Consider the following 22,686-nt stretch of genomic DNA (forward strand, 5'->3'; position numbering starts at 1 on the left):
GAGTTAAAAAAGACGAAAATTGGTAATGAAAAAACGGGAAAGGAAATAACAAAAAACGAGCGGAAAATATGTGGACTAAAAATTTAAAAAAATGAGACAGGAAACGGAACAATGATAAAGGAAACACCAGACAGAAAAAGGAAAACAAGAGAAAACGAAACAAACTCAAGGAAAGTGAGAGAAAAATCCAAAAAAAAAAAAAGAAAAATAGAAAATGCGTAAACTAAAAGTGGAAAAAATATACTGGAAAAGCGAAAAAACGGAACAGAAAAGAAGTACAACGTGTGAGAGAATACGACGAAAAACGACAACTCTATCGCCAAATAAAACTTCGTGTCTAATTTCGTGTTCATGTCCGGTTTGAAGCGAAACGTCAGGTTCAAATTAGTGAAATTCAAGTCTAATTTTATCTGGGCTTAGGTTTCTATTTTAGGTCCATTTTAATCTCTGATATTAAGTCCAATTTCAAGTACAACTTGAATTCCAATTTCAAGTCTAATTTGAAAAGCAATTCCAAGTTTAGTTTCAAGCCCAATTTAAATCTAATTTATGTCCAATTTTGAGTTTAATTTAGAGATTAATTTAAAATCTAATTCCATGTCAAATTTCAACTGTAATTTCAAAGCCAATTCCAAGTTTAATTCAATTCATTCAATAAAATTGCAAGTCCAATTTCAATTTCAAATAATTTTTCTTTCTTTTTTCTAACGACGTATAGCACTCGGCTTAACTTTTCTGTTGGGGAAGAATAAATGCTTAATGCGAAAAAAGTAGATTCATAAAAATAAAAATTCTTGATATTAGGCCAAAAATATAGACTTAGCGAAGGTGAGAGTCGAACTCATAACAAAACCTTGATATTAGGCCACAGAGTATAGACGGCTGAGTGGTGTAATTGGTTATACAACACGCTCTACTAGAGATTGGGAGCTGTGAGTTCGACTCTCACCTTCGTTAAGTCTATATTTTTGGCCTAATATCGAGAATTTTCAGTTTGTCTGATTCTACATTTTTCGCTTTAAGCATTTATTCTTCCCCAACATTTCAAATAATAACAAATTCTGTTCTGAGTCCACTTTCATGCTAATTCCAAGTAAAATGTCCGATCCAAATTAGGTACTCCAAATTTAGCTCCAAATTCAAATCCAATTTCCAGTTCAATATGAAGTAAAGCTTCAAGTTCAAATTAGCCCAAATTCAAGTTTAATTTAACTGTCCCATGACAAGTCCGATTTCAAGTCCAATTTGAAATCTGATTTCTAGTCGAGTTCCAAGTCTGATTTCTGGTCCAATTTCAACTTTGATTTTAAATCCAATTGCAGCCGAAAGTCCGGAGTTTTCAACTTAATCGGCCGGTATTTTCGTGATTAGTAATGCCAGATTCGCCATCCTTTTACCAGGCCAAAATATCCTTCTGAAAGGTCGGGTGCTCCACCTTTTGTTTATGTCTGGGTATGCTAGTGATGGTTATAACACTAACGTTATTGAACTCTTCGCCTCTGAACTATTTACCTTCTTTTTTTCTGTCAAAATAACACATAAATTTTTGAATTTTCTAGAAGTATTGGATAAATTATGCTGAGTCTAATGGGCACAACTTCAATTGCTCAGCTGAACTCAAAGGAAGACACTTATTTTATCTACTACTTACTGTGCAAATCTCGCTCGCCGCCTGCACCAACCTGTTCTACGGGCAAACATTGCAATTAGCGTTCGGAGCGCCATAACACAATAATCGTGCGCCTGCCAGTGTGTGTCGTTGTTTTGATTCTACGATGACGGCTTGACAGATGATGGACCTGGAGCAGAGGTTGTTTGATTTACGCTTGGCTTGCTTGAAGTCTCGCTGCTTCTGTTCCGTAGCCCTTCATGAAAGGGATCAACCCCGGGTTATCATCTCTGATTTGAAGAACACAAAAAATGAAAACAAAACTTGTACACAGCGAAACGCTTGCTAGCTTGCTGATAAGAACAAAAAACCGGAGCATCCCTCCAAGGACCAGCTCTGGTTCAGTTTTATTTTGCTAGTGAATCATTGCAGTGCTACGGTTTCCTGCTGAAAGGCATCGTGGGGTAAGTAAATGTTACTTTTGCGGGTGATTTTTTCGTACATTTATATCTCGGTACAATTGAAACGAATACCAGGAGCGCAGTCGCACGGCTTATCCCACAGCAGCTAACTAACCGTTTTGGTGGATGGGGTTGTGGTGGAGCAGGACGAATTTTTTTTTGGGAATATAATCTAATTTAAACTAAGCGACGACGGGGCCGGGGCTCGGTCGCGTAGCTAAGGGTGACCGTTGCGAATTTTGGGCCCGAGTTAAAGTGTAATAATTTTTAAATTAATTATGTGGTGAAATTGTATGAAATTATCCTTAGTATTAACACTAAGAAACGGATTCACCCATCTTTGTCCTGTTACTGGTTAACTTCCCCTAGATTATGATGCTTTTATTTTTCTTCCTTTCTGCAACGTCATCATTGTAAAAGTTGTTGACATACAGAGGATACAGTGTACTGAAGACACAGAGAGTATTGGAAGGGAAGATTATCCACAGTTTACGTACAGTTTACGCTCGGTGCATTCTTATTCAAAATGTCGGCAACCAAGTGTGACAGAATAATTGCAATGAATTTCTTATCTCATCTGACGGTTTTCGTTGTTTCGCTTGTGTGGGATTAATTCCCAGTTGGTGCGCTTTTGGGGTTTATACAACAAATGCAGAATGGCCGATATCAACGAGATATTATCATGTGGATGATAAAATTGCTGCTTAAATGCTTTTAAATATTATCTCATTTTCACTGGTGACATTTGTAGGTGCGGCAACGTGCCACTTCCTAGCAACGTCCAATTTTATCCCCTTTTATTACGTGATTTACACCACTCATCATTTGCTACTAATTATCCTTCAATGGTTATGATTGGCTTTAGCCAGTTTCATTACGGAAATGATCGTTTGGTTAGGTTATTTCGATGAATATATGCAGTTTCATTAATAGTCATTTATTGCGGTTATACTTTGTGAACAATGTGTATTATTCACAGTTTCGTTGATTCAAACACGTGAGCCTGTAAATGGCAAATTAATTAAAATTCAATTCTCTCTAATTTACAGTTTTGACTGCAAGGGAGGATTATAAAACTATATCCGACAACGCAAATTATACTTTAGGGCTAGTGCAGCTGGCGGCTCGTTTGTACCTAAATGGTGGAGTTTTGTGTGCCACCTTCTGTGTGAAACTATTAAGCTAACGCTGATCAACTTCTGTAATTCTTAGGTTACACGAATGATTTTATAGTTAGTCTTTTTACCAAAAGTTGTCATCTACATAATTTTGTGAATAACTTGATCTCTACAAACATGCCTCACTTATTGATTTTGAAATGTATACACTTAACCTTGCGGAATGGCCTGGAGCCTATTAAAGCTCTATTTTATAATGTGTGTGATGCCGTTATCAATAGTTATTAACTGACCGTAAATATTTACAACATCTCATGTAACGCAATCAACCTTTTTACGTCAGATGCATAGGTCAGACTGTAAACATTGAAGCTGAAGCTAACAATTACGGTTTATTATAGTCTTATGATGCCTTTATTACCAAAATTGGTCATAAAAACCAATAAGAGTGCAATAAAACTTAAATTGTTACTTGGGGTAACCACCAACGCTGTTTAGTTGTGGTTTCTCTACAACAGAATTCATTAATATAATTATTTAACCTTTCACTGATCTTCAGTGAAAGGTTAAAACAATAATCATGGGCCAATAACATACGGGTTATTCCATCTCAAGCAAACAAGAAAATCGAGAAAAATTGGAAACAACATACCAGCGATTTCTACCAAAATTGGCATAATTGTTCATTCCGACCCCACAACCAATTTTTTAAAGTTTTATACCGATTGAACAATCCCCCTAGCAGTGGCGCTCCATATTTTTTTTTACAGATTTTTGAAAAAGTCATTTTCGAGTTCAAATATCACTGAAACATTTTGATATAAAAACATATCAATATACTTTTTCTCTGGATTTTAGTCGCGCAATCGAATGATGTTATCAGTTTTTATCATTGGCGGAACTAGCGCTCATTTCTAGGGGGGGCTATAGCCCCCGGAATTTTTTTCAACCGTTTTATTTCGTCGGCATATTAAAATTTAATGCACATTAATGCCTGGAATCTTATAACAGTCATGCAAATAAACGTTACTCTGAAGTTTTTCGTACCTATAGTTATCTAACTATTGGTTTTTCAAAAATTAAAAAACTTAGTCAACTTTTCTAGGGGGGGCTAAATCTTTTCTAGGGAGGGCTTAGCCCCCCCTAGCCCCCCCTAGTTCCGCCAATGGTTTTTATTTAATTTGTCAACATCATTCATTTTTTGCAATTTAAAACAAACACATCTCCAAATAAATATGCTTAAAATGTTTGCCAGAAAATTCTACATAAGAATCACTTAACTAGAAAAGACAATATTGGTAGTTTGGGAGATATGACGCTTTTAATGTTTGGGTCATGCGTAAGTATATCTGAATTGTTACTGAAAGTATGTTTAAATAAACACGTCTACTTAAAGTTTTTTCAACATAGAAACAGTATAATAAATTTTGATGTTTTGGATACTTTTGTATAGATTTAATTCAATCAAAGGTAAAAATTTCGTCCAAATTTTTATTGTTTTATTATTTAATTTGATTAGTTATTTGTTTCATTGTATTGCACTATTATGTCGACTAATGTGGTATTTCACTCCTGTGATTATTCGAAACTTCGAAGTAATTTCGAAACTTGAAAATAGCTTTATTACCCCTTCATGACCTTCATCTATACGAAAACCTTCCAAAAGATAACGAAGTCAAAAGTGATTCTGTTACAATTTTTTGTACGCTGCGTTGGTTGCTCAAACTTTCGTTTCTGTTCGGGCATATCATGATATCATCATCATCTTTTCTATGCTGCCTGTTACCTACCTGAAAACGGACATTACTCTTTACTGTACTGTTACTCTGTTGTGTTTGTTTGCTTAATTTTCATAAAAACTGATCTTCTCTCCATCGTTTATGGTTATGACATGAAAGTTAAAAACTGAACAAAAACAGAAAACTTTTCAATCCGTTCACAAAATTTACGACGTTGACGCGTTAAACAAACAAACGTTAAACAAAACAAATCGTTAAACGATTTATACAATCTCTTTCTCGGTTCAAGTGTGAAACACTATATGACGATTGGTGATAAATACAAAACAAATGGTACAGCACGAAAGGTGCCGTTGCAGCAGTAACTGAATAAACTTATTATCGCACAAATCTGGGTTGTGTTGTACAATGTTGTATTCAACTGGATTCAATAGTGGTTTTATGAACTGTCTAATAGATGGTGCACCGATGAAACATTAGCGTAGTGCCAGCTTCCATTTCTTATTATCAGAAACTAAAGGAGCCCTGCTAGCATCAAATCGTCCATCAATAACCGAAAATTATCGTAAATAATTCTTAAGAAATTCGGAATCGTAACTAAAGCTTAATAAAGTCCGCCCAAGTTGATTTTCAGTCGTATATAATGATAATAGCTGGCATACATATGATATTCAGCACAGAATCGGAAGGAGGTATGGAGCGGGTCGGGCTTAACCGGATATTGTCGTATATAATTACTTATATGTTTATTTCTCATCACCTCCAAAATACCACCGATATGCCAATTTTGCGCATGAAATACAATTTATGTACATTTATATATGTACGTAATGCTGATTTTTAACTTTTATTTATACCTATAAAAATGGATCTCTGTCTGTCTATCTGTCGGTCGGTATGTTTCTTATAGAATCGAAAACTACTGAACCGATCGGCGTGAAAATTTGCATGTAGAGGTTTTTGTGGCAGGGGAAGGTTCTTATGATAGTTAAAGACCCCTCCCCTCTTAAGAGGGGGGTTACCATACAAATGAAACACACATTTCTGCATAACTAGAGAACCAAATTTGGCAAGGGGGTGTTTTTGGAGGCAAGATTTTTTTCAATGGTGAATTGAAACCCCTCCCCTCTTTAGAAAGGGAATTATGACCCCCCTCCCTCCCCTTTACGAGGGGGGGGGGGATTCCATCGGAAGACAGCTCTCTCTTCACCAAAGCCCAATACCGCTCGATGGACCGTAACTCTGGACAGTTAGGTGGATTCGCCTCCTTCGGTACAATATGGACTCCATTAGCATCATACCGTTCCAAAACATCTTTGGCGTGCTGACAGGATGCCAAATCAGGCCAAAACAGCGATGGTACATCATGGCTGTGTAGGACCGGTAACAATCGTTTCTGCAGGCATTCTTCACGGTATATTTCCTTGTTAACCGTTCCCGTATTGATGTAACTTTTGCTTGCTCGACCACAGCTGCAGATGGCCTGCCATACTAAATATTTTTGGGGAACTTGGCTTTCTTCTCTATCCTATAATGCTCTGCAACGCCATTTCGTTTCATGGCAGTATAAAAAGACATACCAGGAAGCTGTTTAAAGTCTTCTAGGACATACGTTTCATCGTCCATTATAACGCATGGAAACTTTGTTAAGTATTCTAATAAAGCTTACGAGCGCATGTTTTGGCCGTCGTATTTTGCTTATCATTACGGTCTGGCACAGTCCTCACCTTGAAAGATTTCATGCCTTGTCGTTGTTTAGAAGTGTGCGCGACCCAGGTAACTAATAAGCATTAGTATAAGCAGTAAATCATAATCGTTTATTAGCATCCCTGGTGTTTTATACTACAGGTTGCTGTTTATCAGCCTTTTGACTGCATAACTGTTGTAATTCTATTTAAAATCTTTTTGACGGTAACTATAGCTGCAAATAAGCATTGTCAGCACTATAAAAGGACTAGCAGTAAAGTTGCCGCATATTTTGCCAAAACAGCATTTAAGACAACTTAAATGCTTATTGACATGCATTTAAAATGCATTGGAAATGCTTATTGGTTACCTGGGGAATGTTGGCGACATTTTTATTTTACGAGCAATGGCACGTACAGAAAGATCTGGTCTCCTCCGTAATATTTGTTTTACCTTCGCATCCTTGTGGTAGTTCCTCAGATCCGTTTTTGTTCTACTTCTCTTCTTCCTAGCTGTTGTCAAGCAAGTATCGAACGATTTTATAACACTGTGAACAGTGCTTGAAGGAAATCCAAGCTTTTTGGCAAGTTTTCCTAACGAGAAATCCGGATTATCATTGCGACCGCACACAATTGCTTTTCGCATTTGCTCTTCTTTCGACGCCTTTTTACGCTGAGCGCTTGTGATATAAACAAGTGTTATATTTTCAGAAAGAACAGACATACGTCTACCACTCTGCAAAATATTTCACTCATTGTTAATGTATTTCCGAAGCTGTGTGTGTTTAGGGATGTCCAAATTTTGTCGCAAACAAGCCTTAACTGTTCGCGTTCGACTGTATCGTATGCTGCCCTGAAATGTACGAAAATATAATGCGCGGGCGTTGTACTCCCAACTCTTCTAGAGGAATGGCCGGAGCGTGAAAATTTGATTCGTGGTAGCGCGGGCCCCCGTAAAGCCCGCCTGACACTGTCTTACGAATTCTCTTGTTATAGGGGATATACAACGTAATAACATCTGTGAGAGCACCTTACAGGTGGCGTTGGTCAGCGTAATGCCACGGTAATTACAGCAATCGAGCCAATCGCCTTTTTCATAGATGGGATAAACCACACTTTCCGTCCATTCCTCCGGTAGTTTCTCATCTTCTCAAATGCTTGAAATCATCCAGTGAAGGAAGTGTCATTGCTAGTGGTTCTTTGCCATTTTTATAGAGTTCTTGCGGGAGTTTTTACTTCTCGGTGGTTCTAGTATTCTTCAGCTGACCGACTTCTTGCCGGATATCTTCAAGATCAGGAGCCTACCCACTGTTATATTTTGTAGGTACTCCTAAGTTAACTTCCGTTCTATCTCCTGTTGTTATATCACCTTTGAGATGTCCATCGAAGAACTGTTTCCAATTGTCGAGATAATTTTTTGAAGCTCTTTTTTTTACTCTCCGTCGCCTCAAATTCCCCTTCAAATCAGTCATTTTATGCACTCGAGGTTTCTTCACCTAACATCGCGATTGCGGCTTCATTAACGGCTGAGGGTGCTGCCAGATCTTCGGATTTATCCGTAGTTCTACGGATTTAGGAATTTTCTACGGACGGATTTAGTGACAAAAAGTACGAGTACGCTACATGCAATGAATAATACCCCGAAAAGCATAACAAAAGCGTTATTCTTTCTGGGAGAAAGAAGCGAATAGAATACTTTTCTTTAATGAGAAGTGTATTAAAAATGGAAGATTCGCTTTATTGCTGTTATGCTTTCAATAAAAACTAGCATTTTTCGCTTTGCTGGCAGATATTTACAGTAATACTGATATTTTCCTGGCTGGAGGACGGCAAATGGCTAAATATTTTCATTTCTGTTTTTCCCACATTTAAAAACGAGAAAAAATTGGAAAAAGACATTGAAAAACTGTCAACAGGCGATAAAATATGCAAAAAAAAAAAAAACTAATATGGCGAATATACGTCATCAAAAAGACGTCGAAAGAACAACGAAAAGACAAGAAAAATACAACAATTTTGTTGTCTTGGTAACAAACAGGACGAAAGGTGATAAAAAAATGACAATGAAAACGAAGAAAAAGTGGCAAAATTTCATCAAACGAAAATACGATGAAAAGATGGCAAATAATCGACGAACAAGCAGTGAAATGCCTGCGAAAAGACCATGGAAAGACAATAAATATGCAAGAAATGAGTGAAATGACAATGAGATGACGAATACGGAGAAAAGGTAGTAAAGAGATTACAAAAAGATGAATAATTGGTTCCGAAAAAGCAACGATAATATGACAATGCAATGTAACGAAAAGACGACGAAAGAACGATGATACGACAGCAAATAATCGACGAATAGGCAGTGAAATGCCTGCGAAAAGATATGACAAAGAAGTGAAGACAAGTAGGCGAAACGTCGAAAGACGACCACAACTCAGTTAAAAGACGCCAAAAATGTTGCAAACAGCGACAAAACAAACGACCAACACACGCCAAAAGACAACAAAAAAACGAGGAGTCAACACGGAGTAGTGGTTAGCATTCACATCTCTCACGCCGAGGACTAGGGTTCAAATTCCAGTCCCACAGAAACCACGAATGGCCCAAGCTGTTAAAGTGACTATAATAAAAAGAAAAATGAAAGAATTCGGAAAAAAGGCAAAATGCGAATGACGAAAGTCAAGATTACGCGTTCTTGAATAATATAGAGGAAATATGAAATGTATCATGAATTGATTCGATTCAAAAAACCTTTATAATAGTATAACAAAGGTAAAAATGTTAATTTGTTTCAAATGCAATCAAGAATATCTATCATCTATGCGATAAAAAATGTCACTTATTAGCAAAATTGAGAAACACATTTTTTGAAGATCAAATGTCGGTCAAACTTCGATTTAAATCAAAAGTTTGATTTAAAATTTGATTGAGTTTTATAATTATAACCCTTTCCTCTGTGATTAAAACACAGATGGGTAAACTATAGATTTTTCTTCAGTGAAACCTGGCATCACCGTACGTCTTCGAGGGTCGAAGGATCTAGCCCCACAGAGGAAGATAGAGCTTTATACTGTAGACCCCCGTATTTCTCGGGAACTCACGGATTGCCTAATTGCCGAAACCGAGGAGGGCGGCTTTGTTGCAGGGAAACGTGTGTTGTGATGTTCAAGAAATATCGGCCATCGATGAGAATATGGTCAATTTGGTTCAACAAACGTGGATTAGGTGACCTCCAGGTGGCCTTTTGGTATCTTTGCGGGGAAAGAAAGTGCTTCTGATCACCAGGCCTCGGAACGCTGCAAAGTTGATGTATAGCTGGCAGTTATCTTTCGTGTTGGTGTGCAGGCTATGGGGCCCGTTCGCCGGTGTATATACCGTTGCCCTACCCATCTGGACTTTCATATCCCCAATGACGATCTTGATGTCCCGTGGCGAATAGTTATCGTATGTTGCCTCTCGATGCGATTAACAGGCTTTCTTCTCGTTGTCGGTGTCTTAAATAGAAGTCGATTCGCGTTCGACTTCTTCCATTGCTACTGTTGCTGAGCAGTGAACAACCGAGTTCCTGCTGCCGATGGGTCTCCACGACCGCTTGATGTGGTAATGACTTTCCGTCCGAAAGCGCACCCAACTGCCCAGCTACCGGTTTAGCCACCAGTTTCCCATCTGCCGCTTGTCCATGGTCCAGATCCTTCAGCTGCTGCTTTCTGCTTCTCCAAAAGTCGTCACAAGAATTAGCGTCAGTATGAATAACATCGGCTGGTTAACGGCTGAATAATGCGTACCGTTGGTGCCTTGTGTACGTGTAGGCATAAAATAGACCCTACAGTGGTTCATAGCCTCTTATTCAGCAACTCCTATTCCTACCTCCTCGTTATACCAGCCGAGATACGAGCAACTTTGGTGGAGATCGGGTAACCAACCCCGGTGGAAGCCAAGGTCGTATGCTGACAGGAAAGTAGGGCTCTGTCGAGCTTCATAGGCCCTCCGGCGGAACAGGAGGTTGGTGTAGCAGGCTTTGCAAGCCGTCATCACGAAAAATACTAAAGCACGGAATGAAGAACAAATAAATTCTTACTGGAACAATCGGAATAGACCCACGCGACGAAAAAGGACTATAGATTGGAAACTCGGGACGTGAAACTGCCGATCTCTCAACTTCCAAGGGAGCACTCGAGTGCTCTCCGACGTATTGAAGAGCCGCAAATTCGACGTCGTAGCGCTGCAGGAGGTGTGCTGGAATTGCTCAACGGTACGTACGTTAAGAGATGGACATACCATCTACCAGAGCTGCGGCAACACACACGAGCTGGGTACAGCTTTCATAGAGATGGGCGATATGCGGAAACGGGTGATTGGGTGGTGGCCAATCAATCCTCGAATGTGCAGGTTGAGAATCAAGGGCCGATTCTTCAACATAAGCGTCATCAACGTGCACAGCCCTCACCTCAGAACTACCGATGACGACAAGGATGAATTCTACGCGCAGTTGGAGAGTGAATACGACCGCTGCACAGAGGAGTAACTAGGGCAAAAAGCTGGCCAAAATTATTTTCTTATGTATTAAGTAATATTTCGCTCGAATATGAAGTGAAACGTGAAAATAGTTAATTATGTAACAAACTGATGCCATTACTAATCATTTCGATTCACTTATCAGTGCAGATTTTGGTTTTCTTCTACCACGCCAATGAAAGAATACACGAAATTTAAGATACATATTTTTATTTTCTCTGGTATCATTTACCTAAACTTACAAACAATAAAATTGTGAAATGGTATATGTTACTCTGAAAAAAAGGGAGATATTAACCAAAAATCAAGTAATACCATGTATATTATCTTACGTTTGATCAATTCGATTCTTCAGCTGAGTCGCATTGAATCTCTGGCACTTGACTATGATCGGCATCGACGATGTCGTCTACTTTAAGTAAATTGAGAGTTTCGCTGCTAAATGGTTTACGGTTTTTAGTTGAAACCTTACGGTATGAACTCAAAAATGGATCCGAGCTCAGTAGCAACCTATTCAGAATATCTCGATTACAAGCTGTTCTCGAGAACTTTCTTGCAAAATTTTGCCGATATGCTCTGAAGTGCTTGTTTCGCGCCTCAGCAGCCTCCTCGGAAAGTAAACCGATTGGTAAAAGTGCGTGTTCTATAATATTCTTGCCATGCACCAAAATTTTATGCACAGTAGGTGTCATGGGATGCCAATCATAAAGTGATACATACATTCTAGCTGTGTCCATTGCGTATGCCGCAAACTTTTCAGTATCTACACTATGACCACAAGTAATAGCTTCGATGATTAACTTAAAACGATAAATCAATTTTTCTTCTACTCCCGTTATTCCAGCAACCACCTCAACGTTCTCAAAGAACCGCCTTGCAGTGTTACCATCATTTGTATTCCCACAACCGGTTTTCGGCACATCCACTAGAAGTCCTAGCTTACTTTTCATTTCAGCTTGAATATGCTTTTTCCTCTCTGCAACGATCTTTTTTTCACCTTCAAGACGAACTTGCCATTTTTGTAGTGGTAATTTGTAACTCAAATGAAGAATCATCTCAAAAAAACGAATTCGCGCATGTAATGTTGACAAGCCAAACCTGAACGTGTCTGGGTTTTCTTCACTCGCCTTTTCCAAATTGTTGAAAGTTTTGGATGTTGCTCCACAAATATAGCACCGCATGCTTGACGAAGTATTGCATGCAGCATTGCAAACCTTCGCATCAACCATTGTGGGTTGAAGCGTATGTTTAATTAGAATAAGATTTCCATTGGTTGCATAATATTTTGAGCTCGAAAGTTTTGAAATTTGTTTTTCGACAAAGGATATTTCATCATTGGTAGTTTCAATGTTTTCTCGGAGAAATCGGCCTCGGATAGGACGGCAATACCTTGGCGATGATGGAGCAGGATTTTGCCATAACAATTTGTGTTTGTTCTCAATATTGACAAATAGTCTCAATGGCACAAGAGAACTTAAAAAAATATTTCCGTCAGAATCTTCAATGTTCTCAAATTTCTGTTTAAATTTATCCTGTTGTGAACCATCACACCCCCACTTGGAAAATAGTTCCACGTTCTGTTGTTCAACTTTTGTTAAGGTTATCAGAACTTCATCAAGATATTTACATAGCCGTGTGGCTGTATGATCAAGTAATCCTTGAAGCTCAACCGACAAACAAACTTCAGAAACAGCAATGAATTTTTCCTCTGGATAACATTGCATCTTGGCCTTTTGCAATGATGAATAAGATGGGTAAATTGATTTATTTGAAGCATGAATTACTTCCCATTGATGCCTTGTTAAATCTGCTTCAACAAAAATAGACAATGCATCCGATGGCGAATGTTTATCAACCCTTGGTGATTTAAAATTTGTTAACGCTTTACGATAAGTAGTGGCTTTGGAAGGAGATTCGCCAATGTCCTTAATAATTGCGGCAACCATAGTGTTCCCAGAAGCACGTTGGCTCATCTGCGTTGCATAAGTCAATTCTTCGATTGGCACACTTTCACGAAGCTCTTGTGTCTTGCGACACTTGCTACGATCACTTGACACATAAAATTCTTTGCTGGGTCGCCCAGCACCTGAAGCTCTCATTTTCTTCCTCATAGGGAAACTCAGAAACCTCTTTAACCAATTGCAGTATTTTTGAGCGAATGTTTTTTTATGGTAAGAACAACTGGACCATCTTTTTCTGAAGTCGAATCTGAATGTTACGAGCTTTTTCTTAGCAATGAGCAGGTTGTCTTTCGAGCAATTAAGTTCTTTTAAAAGTTTTTTTTCTAAGTAATTAAATTTATCATTTATCGATCCATTACTAAGTTCCATTAAATTATAAAGATATTGTCTAGTCACTATTTTGCAGCCTTCTCCAAAACCTACTGATCCAATAATGAATGAGTAGACTGATCCAATGATGAAATTACAAAAGATAACTAGCTTACCTGCATCGGTGGCCATTGTTTGTTTACGGAAATTCCAATTTAATTGTGATAAAAGCAATAGAATTCAGTCACACAGTTTTTTCACAACACTCCTAATCATGTATTGTCGATTACTTCCTTCCAATGATGTAAATCAATTGGTTCACATACACACACTTGTCAAGGAAAACGCCCCTACAAAGACTACAGAGTCGCCCAACACAGACTACAGATCACAGAGCTAGCATATGAAGTATTCCACCACGCACACATGTTAAGATTTTTTGACATTAGCTGGGAACCTCGATGAGGCTGTTTGCAGTAGGAATAATATCAAAAACATCAAATATCAAACTCCCGGATCCTCTCCCCCTCTCTTCGCTCCCCTCTCACCCCAGCATAACCGATCCGCATTATCTTGCACAAAAGATATTACGCAACTAGGTGCGAATTGCCGATATTTCATTGAAAACAATGTGAAACATATAATTTTCAAAAGGGCCGCAAATGCCTGTCCGGACGTTTCCGGATGAGCTTTATGTACCAATTTGTTCAGAATACCACAAAGATTCATTCCTCCATAGAATATATGACCAGATTCTGCAATATTTGATAACTTTTTTACCATTGAAAAAGCACAAAATTGCAGAAAGATGGTTGTTTGTCAAAACTATTCAAAACAAGTCATATTTTAAAAATTTTAAATTTTCTTTCTACAAACCAGTTAGAATTACTCATGATGAACCTATGTTTTGATAAATATCCTTTGTTAATCTTTTTGTTTACTTCTGGTGGAATCCGTTTCCTGATGCTTGATGATTTTCAAAAAAAATGTTTCAAATGTTGCCAATGTTTGTACACCTGTGAAAACTTACAGGTATGTTTCTACGTCTTTTGACTAAGAGTTCTTTACGCAGCATCTATTTCAGCATACAAAAAAATATATATTGTATTAGAAGACCGAAAAAAATGTTTTTCTTATTTTGGCCAGCTTTTTGCCCTAGTTACTCCTCTGTGCGCTGCCCAAAACATGATATCAAGATCGTCATCGGGGATTTTAATGCTCAGGTCGGCCAGGAGGAGGAATACAAACCGGTGATTGGAAGGTTCAGTGCACACCAGCGAACCAATGAAATGGGCCTAAGACTTATCGACTTTGCCGCCTCCAAGAATATGGCCGTACGTAGTCCCTTTTTCCAGCACAAAATCCATCACAGGTACACCTGGAGGTCACCAAATCAGACAGAATCACAGATCGACCACGTTTTGATCGACAGTCGGCACTTCTCAGACATTATCGACGTCAGATCCTATCGAAGCGCTAACGTTGACTCGGACCACTACCTAGTGATGGTTAAGATGCGCCCAAGACTCTCCGTTGTGAACAACATTCGGTACCGACGCCAGCCTCGGTTAGATCTCGCGCAGCTGAACCAGCCAGACGTCGCCGCAAACTACGCGCATTCACTCGAAGCTGCGCTGCCGGAAGAGGACGAGCTGGACGAAGCCCCTCTCGAGGACTGTTGGAACACTATCAAAACAGCCATCAGCAGTGTAGCGGAGAGCTTCATCGGGCATGTGGCCCGGAATCAGCGGAACGATTGGTTTGACGATGAATGTAGGAGGGTGATGGATGAGGAGAACGCTGCGCGAACGGCCAAGATGCGCAGTGCTACACGTCAGAACGTGGAAAGACACAAACAGAAGAAGATGCAGCGAAACCAAATCTTTCGGGAGAAAAAGCGTAACCTGGAAGAGCAGGAATATGCAGAGTTGAAGCGGCTGCATCATTCTCAGGAAACGCGGAAGTTCTACCAGAAACTGAACGCTTTGTGCCGCGAGCCGAAATGTGTCGGGATAAGACTGGCAGTATTCTGACGGACGATCGTGAGGTGACCGATAGGTGGAAGCAGCACTTTGACGAACACCTGAATGGCGCCCAGGCGGAAAACCATGGCGGCGGGGAAAGCGATTTCGACGGTGCAGTAAACGGGGAAGAGGTGCCAGCCCCAACGATAGGCGAAGTTAAGGAGGCAATCATGCAGCTAAAGAACAACAAGTCAGCTGGAAAAGATGGCATCGGAGCGGAGCTTATTAAAATGGGACCAGAAAAGCTGGCCGTTTGTCTGCACCGACTAATTGTTAGAATTTGGGATACGGAATAGCTACCGGAGGAGTGGAAAGATGGGGTTATCTGCCCGATCTACAAAAAGGGCGACAAGTTGGACTGTGAGAACTATCGAGCGATCACCGTTCTCAATGCCGCCTATAAAGTGCTGTCCCAAATCATTTTCCGCCGTCTATCACCAATTGTGAATAGATTTGTCGAAGGTCGGTCTACAACGGATCAAATAATTACACTGCGGCAAATCCTCCAAAAGGGCCGCGAATACAGAGTTACCACCCATAATTTATTCGTTGACTTCAAAGCCGCATATGATACCATCGACCGGAAAGAGCTATGGAAAATCATGGACGAGAACAGCTTCCCCAGGAAGCTCATCAAACTGATTAAAACTACGATGGATGGTACACAGTGCTGTGTTCGGATTTCGGGTGGATTGTCAAGTTCATTCGAATCACACAGAGGGCTTCGTCAAGGTGATGGTCTTTCATGCCTGCTGTTCAACATAGCGCTACAAGGTGTTATGAACCGAGCGGATATTAACACGCGGGGCACGATATTCAACAAATCTAGTCAATTCGTCTGCTTTGCCGATGACATGGATATTATCGGCAGAACATCTGTGGCGGTGGCTGAACAGTACACCAGACTAAAGCGCGAAACAGAAAAGATTGGGTTAAAGGTAAATACGTCTATGCAAGTCAAAGTACATGCTGGCCAGCGGAACCGATGCCGAACGACACCGCTTGGGCAGTAGTATACTGATCGACGGCGATGAGTTTGAGGTAGTCGATGAATTTGTCTACCTTGGCTCACTGGTAACGGCGGACAATCATACCAGCCGTGAGATTCGGAGGCGTATTATTAGCGGAAGTCGTGCTTACTGTGGGCTCCACAAGCAATTGCGGTCGAGCAGACTAAGTCCCCGTACAAAGTGCACCCTGTACAAGACGCTTATTAGACCGGTTGTTTTCTACGGGCATGAAACATGGACAATGCTCGAGGAGGACCTGCGAGTGCTCGGAGTTTTCGAACGACGAGTGCTAAGAACGATCTTCGGCGGCGTACAGGAGAACGGAGTATGGAGGCGGAGGATGAACCATGAACTCGCACAGCTCTATGGCGAACCCAGTATCCAGAAGGTGGCTACAGCTGGACGGATACGATGGACAGGGCATGTTGCAAGAATGCCGGACAACTACCCTGCAAAGATGGTGTTCGCCTCAAATCCGGTAGGAACAAGATGATCAGGAGCGCAGCGAGCAAAATGGTTAGACCAGGTGGAGCGAGATCTGGCGGAGAGTACCCGGTGTCCGCGGAATTGGAGAGCGGTAGCCCTCAACCGAGTTACATGGAGAAACTTTGTTCAACAGGCTTTATCTTAGGACGGCAAGCCACCTAAGTAAGTAAGTAAGTAAGTAAGTAAGTATGAATAACATCTGTTTATATAGCATCGACAGCGATGCCAACTTTCCAGACATTTGTGCATTGCCTGTATAGTCAGAAATGCAGTTTGTTTAGGATTTTTTAATTTTACGCTAGACAAATAAATGTTTCGTAATCTGTTATGCCGATTAAATTAGTACATATTTCTGGTATTACTTATATCTCCCACAGTCGGGTCTACATTCGTGTGGGCAGTGTACGTTTACAATGGTGGTGTAGTTGAAGAAACGGTCTTTTATCTTCAACATACACATCCGTTGATCGCTTTTCAGTTCATCACGCGATCTTCCATCCTGCCCATCACTACAAAACCCGCTTCCAGCTCGTTGATCGCTTCACCACTCCGGGGCTTTGCTGCCACGGATTCTCCTTCTCACCTTTGTGACAGATCTCCTGTAGTGCCACGATGTCCATGTCGAATGCTCCTTTCACTGATTATTCGTAGTAAAAATGGGTTTGAGCTTTACTACGGAGGGCCACGCAACCAAGTCTCGTGATGGGGATGCCATCTTAGTTGTAGGGCTATTTCATAATTCAGCCGCCCGATTCGGATCAGACGCTACCGTGAGCCGCTCGAAGCCTGAACTACAACCGTTAGCATTAGTGCCTTCTTCCCTGTTGGTATACGACTGTAGTTTCCACCGAGTTTGGTTATTCGATCTCCGTTAAGGAGTTGCTGGATAAGAGGCTAAGGACTAGGGTGATTCGTGTATTTTGGACAGGCGTTACGTGTACGCGTACGCGTTTGCAGTACATTAACTTCTTTGAAATTCATAAACAACTATATAAAATTGTAAATCAGCTAAGATTTCGCTTCTGCCTATTGAATTTGATTCGAGTAGTAAAGTAAGTCACAGATCTGTGATTCCTCTCAGAGCATTAGCACACTTTCCACGCATTCAGTTCATCATCCAGCGGACTATGCATCATCGGTGCCACCGGTAGGTAAATGTACATTATGCCCCACAATTGCGATGTTGTCCGCATATAGTTATTATGCAAACCGAACGTACGGATATGGAGTTTATAAGTCTTTCTATTCGTTCAAGGCATTATATTGCTTGTTCGACTGACGTCTTTCGTGCACGGTGGCTGCCATCGCCGAATGCCGGATCGAACGCTCTCCATCTCATTCCGATCGATAGCATCCGCCGAATGCGGTGAAAATTGAATAATAGTGCGGTCATTGCCAAGTTTGAAAACCGAACCGATTCCGATCGGCGCAATTATTGGCGTAAATCGCTGAAATGATTTACCTCATGTGCGTCGATTCGTTCTCCCATGACTGCTGCAGTGAAGGATCCGTTCCGTTTCACTTCGACCGCAAGCGAACAATGTAACAACTTGCTGCAGCACCCAGCAGGTAGGCAGTGCACTACTGATGCTCTGATATACCTACCAAGTTTCCTTTCCTTTTGATTTCTGAATAATATTTAGTGGAGTTTGGAAATATTGTCTGCTCTTCTAACAGTCTCCAAACAATTAGTTTATTAACTTTTTGCCATGCAACATTATCCTACGGTTTACAAAACTTTTCAACCCAAAACAACAGTACACGAAATTTGAACTAGATTTTCACAGGCCCCCTAAAAATAGAATCATCACTTGCCACTGGCCACGCTTCCTTATAACCACTGAATAGCTCGACTGTTCAAACTACCTAAACTAAGCTGCAGTCATAAAGTCTGCGATTTCATGGGCAAGCATTGAGTATGCACATTCGGGTCAACATTAGTCGATTACCTACTGTTTCTGAAAGTTACGTGGGGTGATTGAATAGTTTTTTTTCTCGACCACGTGCTTTCAAAAGATTCTAAATTTCTTGTGGTGACCTAGTTCATTCAATTCAAGTTCTTTTCGAATGAGTTGCTTGGAAAATCGCTCGACCAGTACTTCAGTTTAAGTTCATCCATTTTAGAATTCGTTGCATAAACACATTAAGGTTGCCAAGGAAGTTAAAAAGAATGAAGTATCATTTGTTTAACAACATAGAAATCAATTCTGCATTTTTACTCCCAAAGTGCGTTTTAAATGTTTTATTAAAATCAATCGCTAAAGGCAAGTTCTTGATCCAAATGAACAGCTGAGGCACACATTGGAATATTTAAAACAATTTTATCACGATGAAACGATTGCAACACTGCAGTACAAATGACACCGCAGACTGATGTGGTGTGGCTGCGTAATTGCTCTGCCCCCTGCTCACCACACTGCACTGGTTAAGCAGAAAGGGCCAGCAGAAGGTGCGGGCAGGAGGGCACTAGAAAACACTATACACGTGCAATGCAACGCACCTCTTTATTCGCAAATTAATGCTTTTCGTAATTGGATTGTACCTGTCGGCGTGCGTCCTCAGCTGTCTCCGCCAATCTGGATTTGCCCCCGGACGGAGGAAAACCGCAGCTCGGTACACTACTGCCACTGCACTGACTGGTGGTGGCGGCGGCGGCGGGTGGAGATCCCAAAGTTGATGGGCGTTGATACCGTTTCATTACGCACGTGACTGATCAAAGTAGATCCGTAGATGCGACTGTAAATTAGCTCACGTTCACATGACTTGCCAGGCGTGTAATGCATTTGCCCTTCCCTAATGGGCTTCTTTAATTTGCCCAGCGCACCGTGTGATGATACTTTGATGGATAAACTTTTTGCAGGGCTTTTTTTTTATTAAACTATAAAACTACCACTTTGCAGTTAATCCGTTGACTAGTTTAATTCGTGTGGGAAAATCTGCCATTTTTAATTAACTAAATGAGGTGAAATCTGTGGACATGTAAGAATTAAAATTGAAATCAACCCACTCTGTGGGAGAGATTGTAATATCAGCAATTCCATGAAAAAATAATATCGAATTTTAAAAGCTCTTTGTTAAAAAATAGTGTGATTGTTCTTTTTCCGATATAATTTAGAACCCTATTTAATAGGGTGATGCCCTCTTCTGAGTTTACGATGGCAATTGATTGTGATACGGCAATTTAATGGAAAGGGACAAAGTTGGCATTAAAAAATAATTAATCGCTGGCATATAAATTTGCACAATCCGGTTCAATTTTAACCAGATCCGGTATTTATGAGGCAGAAACCATTGAATAAATAGCATTTTTACAGGTTATCATGTTGAATGGGCTGAGTGAATTTTAATGCTCTCATTTTTATAGCTCGTCATTCCAGATTTAAATGTCGAATAGGTATATATTAACGAAACATTCAAACGCATGAGAAAACCCAGCAATAACAACTATTCGATACGCTCTGCTCCGTCATTGGACGTTGAAAATTTCAATAATAAACTAGCCGGATATCCCCAAGGAGTAGTACATACTATTAATCTGGAGAATTTCCTAACATAAATCATTCAATGATGTTTGCTCGGAACAATAATATTGAATGCTTCGTGAATGAATGCTTCCGTTTGATGAAATTGCAAAAAGCGCTAGCCATTACTCAAGAGTGCTTTTACCTACCAGTTTGAAATCAGATATCATCCATCGGACGCATGACTGACGCATTAGAATGTTTCATCCGCGGCTCCGGTTGGTGTTTGTGCAGCACTATTTTACCCAGTGAGCTGCTCGGGTGTCCGTCAATGGTGTCCGGTGATTGTGGCTTGGCGTTGGCGCTGTTGGCGCGGAAGGAAGCGAGGGCCTGTTGTACGCTTTCGATTGAGAAATGTTATCTTCGGTTTTTTTTCACTCTCGCCTCCCGTCGCACCTTTCTGCACGGGTACTTTATCTATTATTCCAAACACTGAACCAAGCCGCAGATATTTTCCTGCACTTGTACACTGCACTTTTCAAGCGTCATGCCTACGTACGGGGGGTCCGCATGCAACCGAATAGATGGTAAACAATCATGCGGTCGTGCATTATTGGTGAGTCGTACAGCAGATTTTCCAATTCAGCTAGCTGATGGTTTTACGATCGGTTCGATTCTATGCGTTTATGCACTCGATTGAAAAGGCGCACGCGGGAATACAAAAAAAAATATACACACATTCATACGTAAATTAAAAAGAAATAAATAACACGATAGCACTTTGAGCACAAAAAATCAAACTTCATCCGAGCGAATCCGAAACGGCTACCGAGGGTGTTAAAACGCCCGCTCCACCCGTCAAATCGTATCACTAGCGTCAGTCAGCGTCCAGGGGTGGCGCAGGTTAATGTTTCACGATGGGTTCCGAGATCCGACCTATTGGGATTCCGAAATGTCACTTTGAATTTCAATGAATCGAAACTTTCACGAAGTTGAAGTTAGTTCTCATCAAATATTGACAAATACCCTAAAGCGTTCAGGGTAAAAATCTTAGTGTGACACTAAAAATTGGCATATTTGTTGAGTTTTAACTGAAATCTCACGCGAAAGACACGTTCCGTGCAAATTCCAAAATTCCCGTAAAAACCACACAAAAAGCGACTGCAGTGTACATTGGTACTGGCTCTCTACTGTTGATTACAACAGCTGTTTGCTTCTTCTTGAATTGTATTTGTTTCTAATTGATAACGATTATCATTATTATGCAACTCACTATAAAATGAACTACTTATGAAGTCTTCCAGCAAGCTCAGATGCAGCTCAATTACAAACGTTACGAATGTAAAACAAGAAACGGCAGCCGTTTTATAACATTCTTTTTGATTATGGTCGCTATGATGGGGTATCACATCTTGCCTTAGCAAGTTTAAACTACGATAACTTAAGAAGAAGTTATACAACATGAATGGATGTTGTAAAATGACCCTTGTAATTGCTTTTTTTATAGAGCATTTTTCTACCTGTGATGGGTAAGGCTGTTTTTAAATGGTCATCGCTTTAAGTGTCTCAGAGTAACATACATTTTTGCGGCTAAGGGACAGGAAAAATTTGTTCAAATTAGAACGGCATATTAGTTGACCACATTTTCGAGTACTCCCACCATACAAAAATAAAAAAGTCAAGAAAATTGTGTTGAAAACTATTCCGTGAGATTTTGTTAGGGAGATTTTGCAAAATTATCGTACAGGTTTGGACGGAAAGTTCCAAGAATTTTATAAAATCTTGTACATGGACTGTATTTATACTGTAATCATACTGTATTTTCTGAATAGGAAAGATGTTGAAAAAATTTTGAGATTATCGATTTTTCCGGCAAACTCTAACTATAGTCGTTGAAATTTATATAATCTATGGGTAATTTGGGAGGTTACTCGTAGTTATTTTAATAGTGGCAAATGTGCTAGAGTTTTGACCCAAATTTTGATTCTTTGTAGTATTGTCCGGGTGTTTTTTTGCATTCCGATATTCGTTCTTTTTGCAACATCGCTATTGCTTGAGCTTATTACATAGTGGCAAATCGCGAGCTTTTACTTTTACGCGAGCTAGTCTGAGAAGCATAGCATTCAACGCTTGCTCTACTGACGCAAGCGTACGGCAATCAACCAATGCTGGTACTGTGTGCATACATTCCGCTACCTACACGATCGTGGGGGCACAACTTTGTAGCATTTTTCTGCACAGTCCGCTCACGAAGCCAACAACCAACCTGTGAGCTCGACCTGATGTATGGATACAGATTTAGCTTTACTTCTTC

The 22,686-nt window shown here is 40.2% G+C and overlaps 1 protein-coding gene across 1 annotated transcript in view; it reads left to right on the forward strand.

Moving 5' to 3' along the window:
* The first annotated feature begins 2,033 nt into the window (after positions 1-2,033).
* The window catches only part of LOC128744582 (galactokinase-like), a 99,459-nt gene continuing 78,806 nt past the window's right edge, over positions 2,034-22,686 (forward strand). Inside the window, exon 1 of the mRNA XM_053841706.1 lies at positions 2,034-2,073. The gene's annotated coding sequence lies outside the window, so the exon portion shown is untranslated. The remainder of the gene's footprint in view (positions 2,074-22,686) is intronic.

Source organism: Sabethes cyaneus, chromosome 3 (assembly GCF_943734655.1).
Source record: "Sabethes cyaneus chromosome 3, idSabCyanKW18_F2, whole genome shotgun sequence".
NCBI classification, from domain to species: Eukaryota; Metazoa; Arthropoda; class Insecta; order Diptera; family Culicidae; genus Sabethes; species Sabethes cyaneus.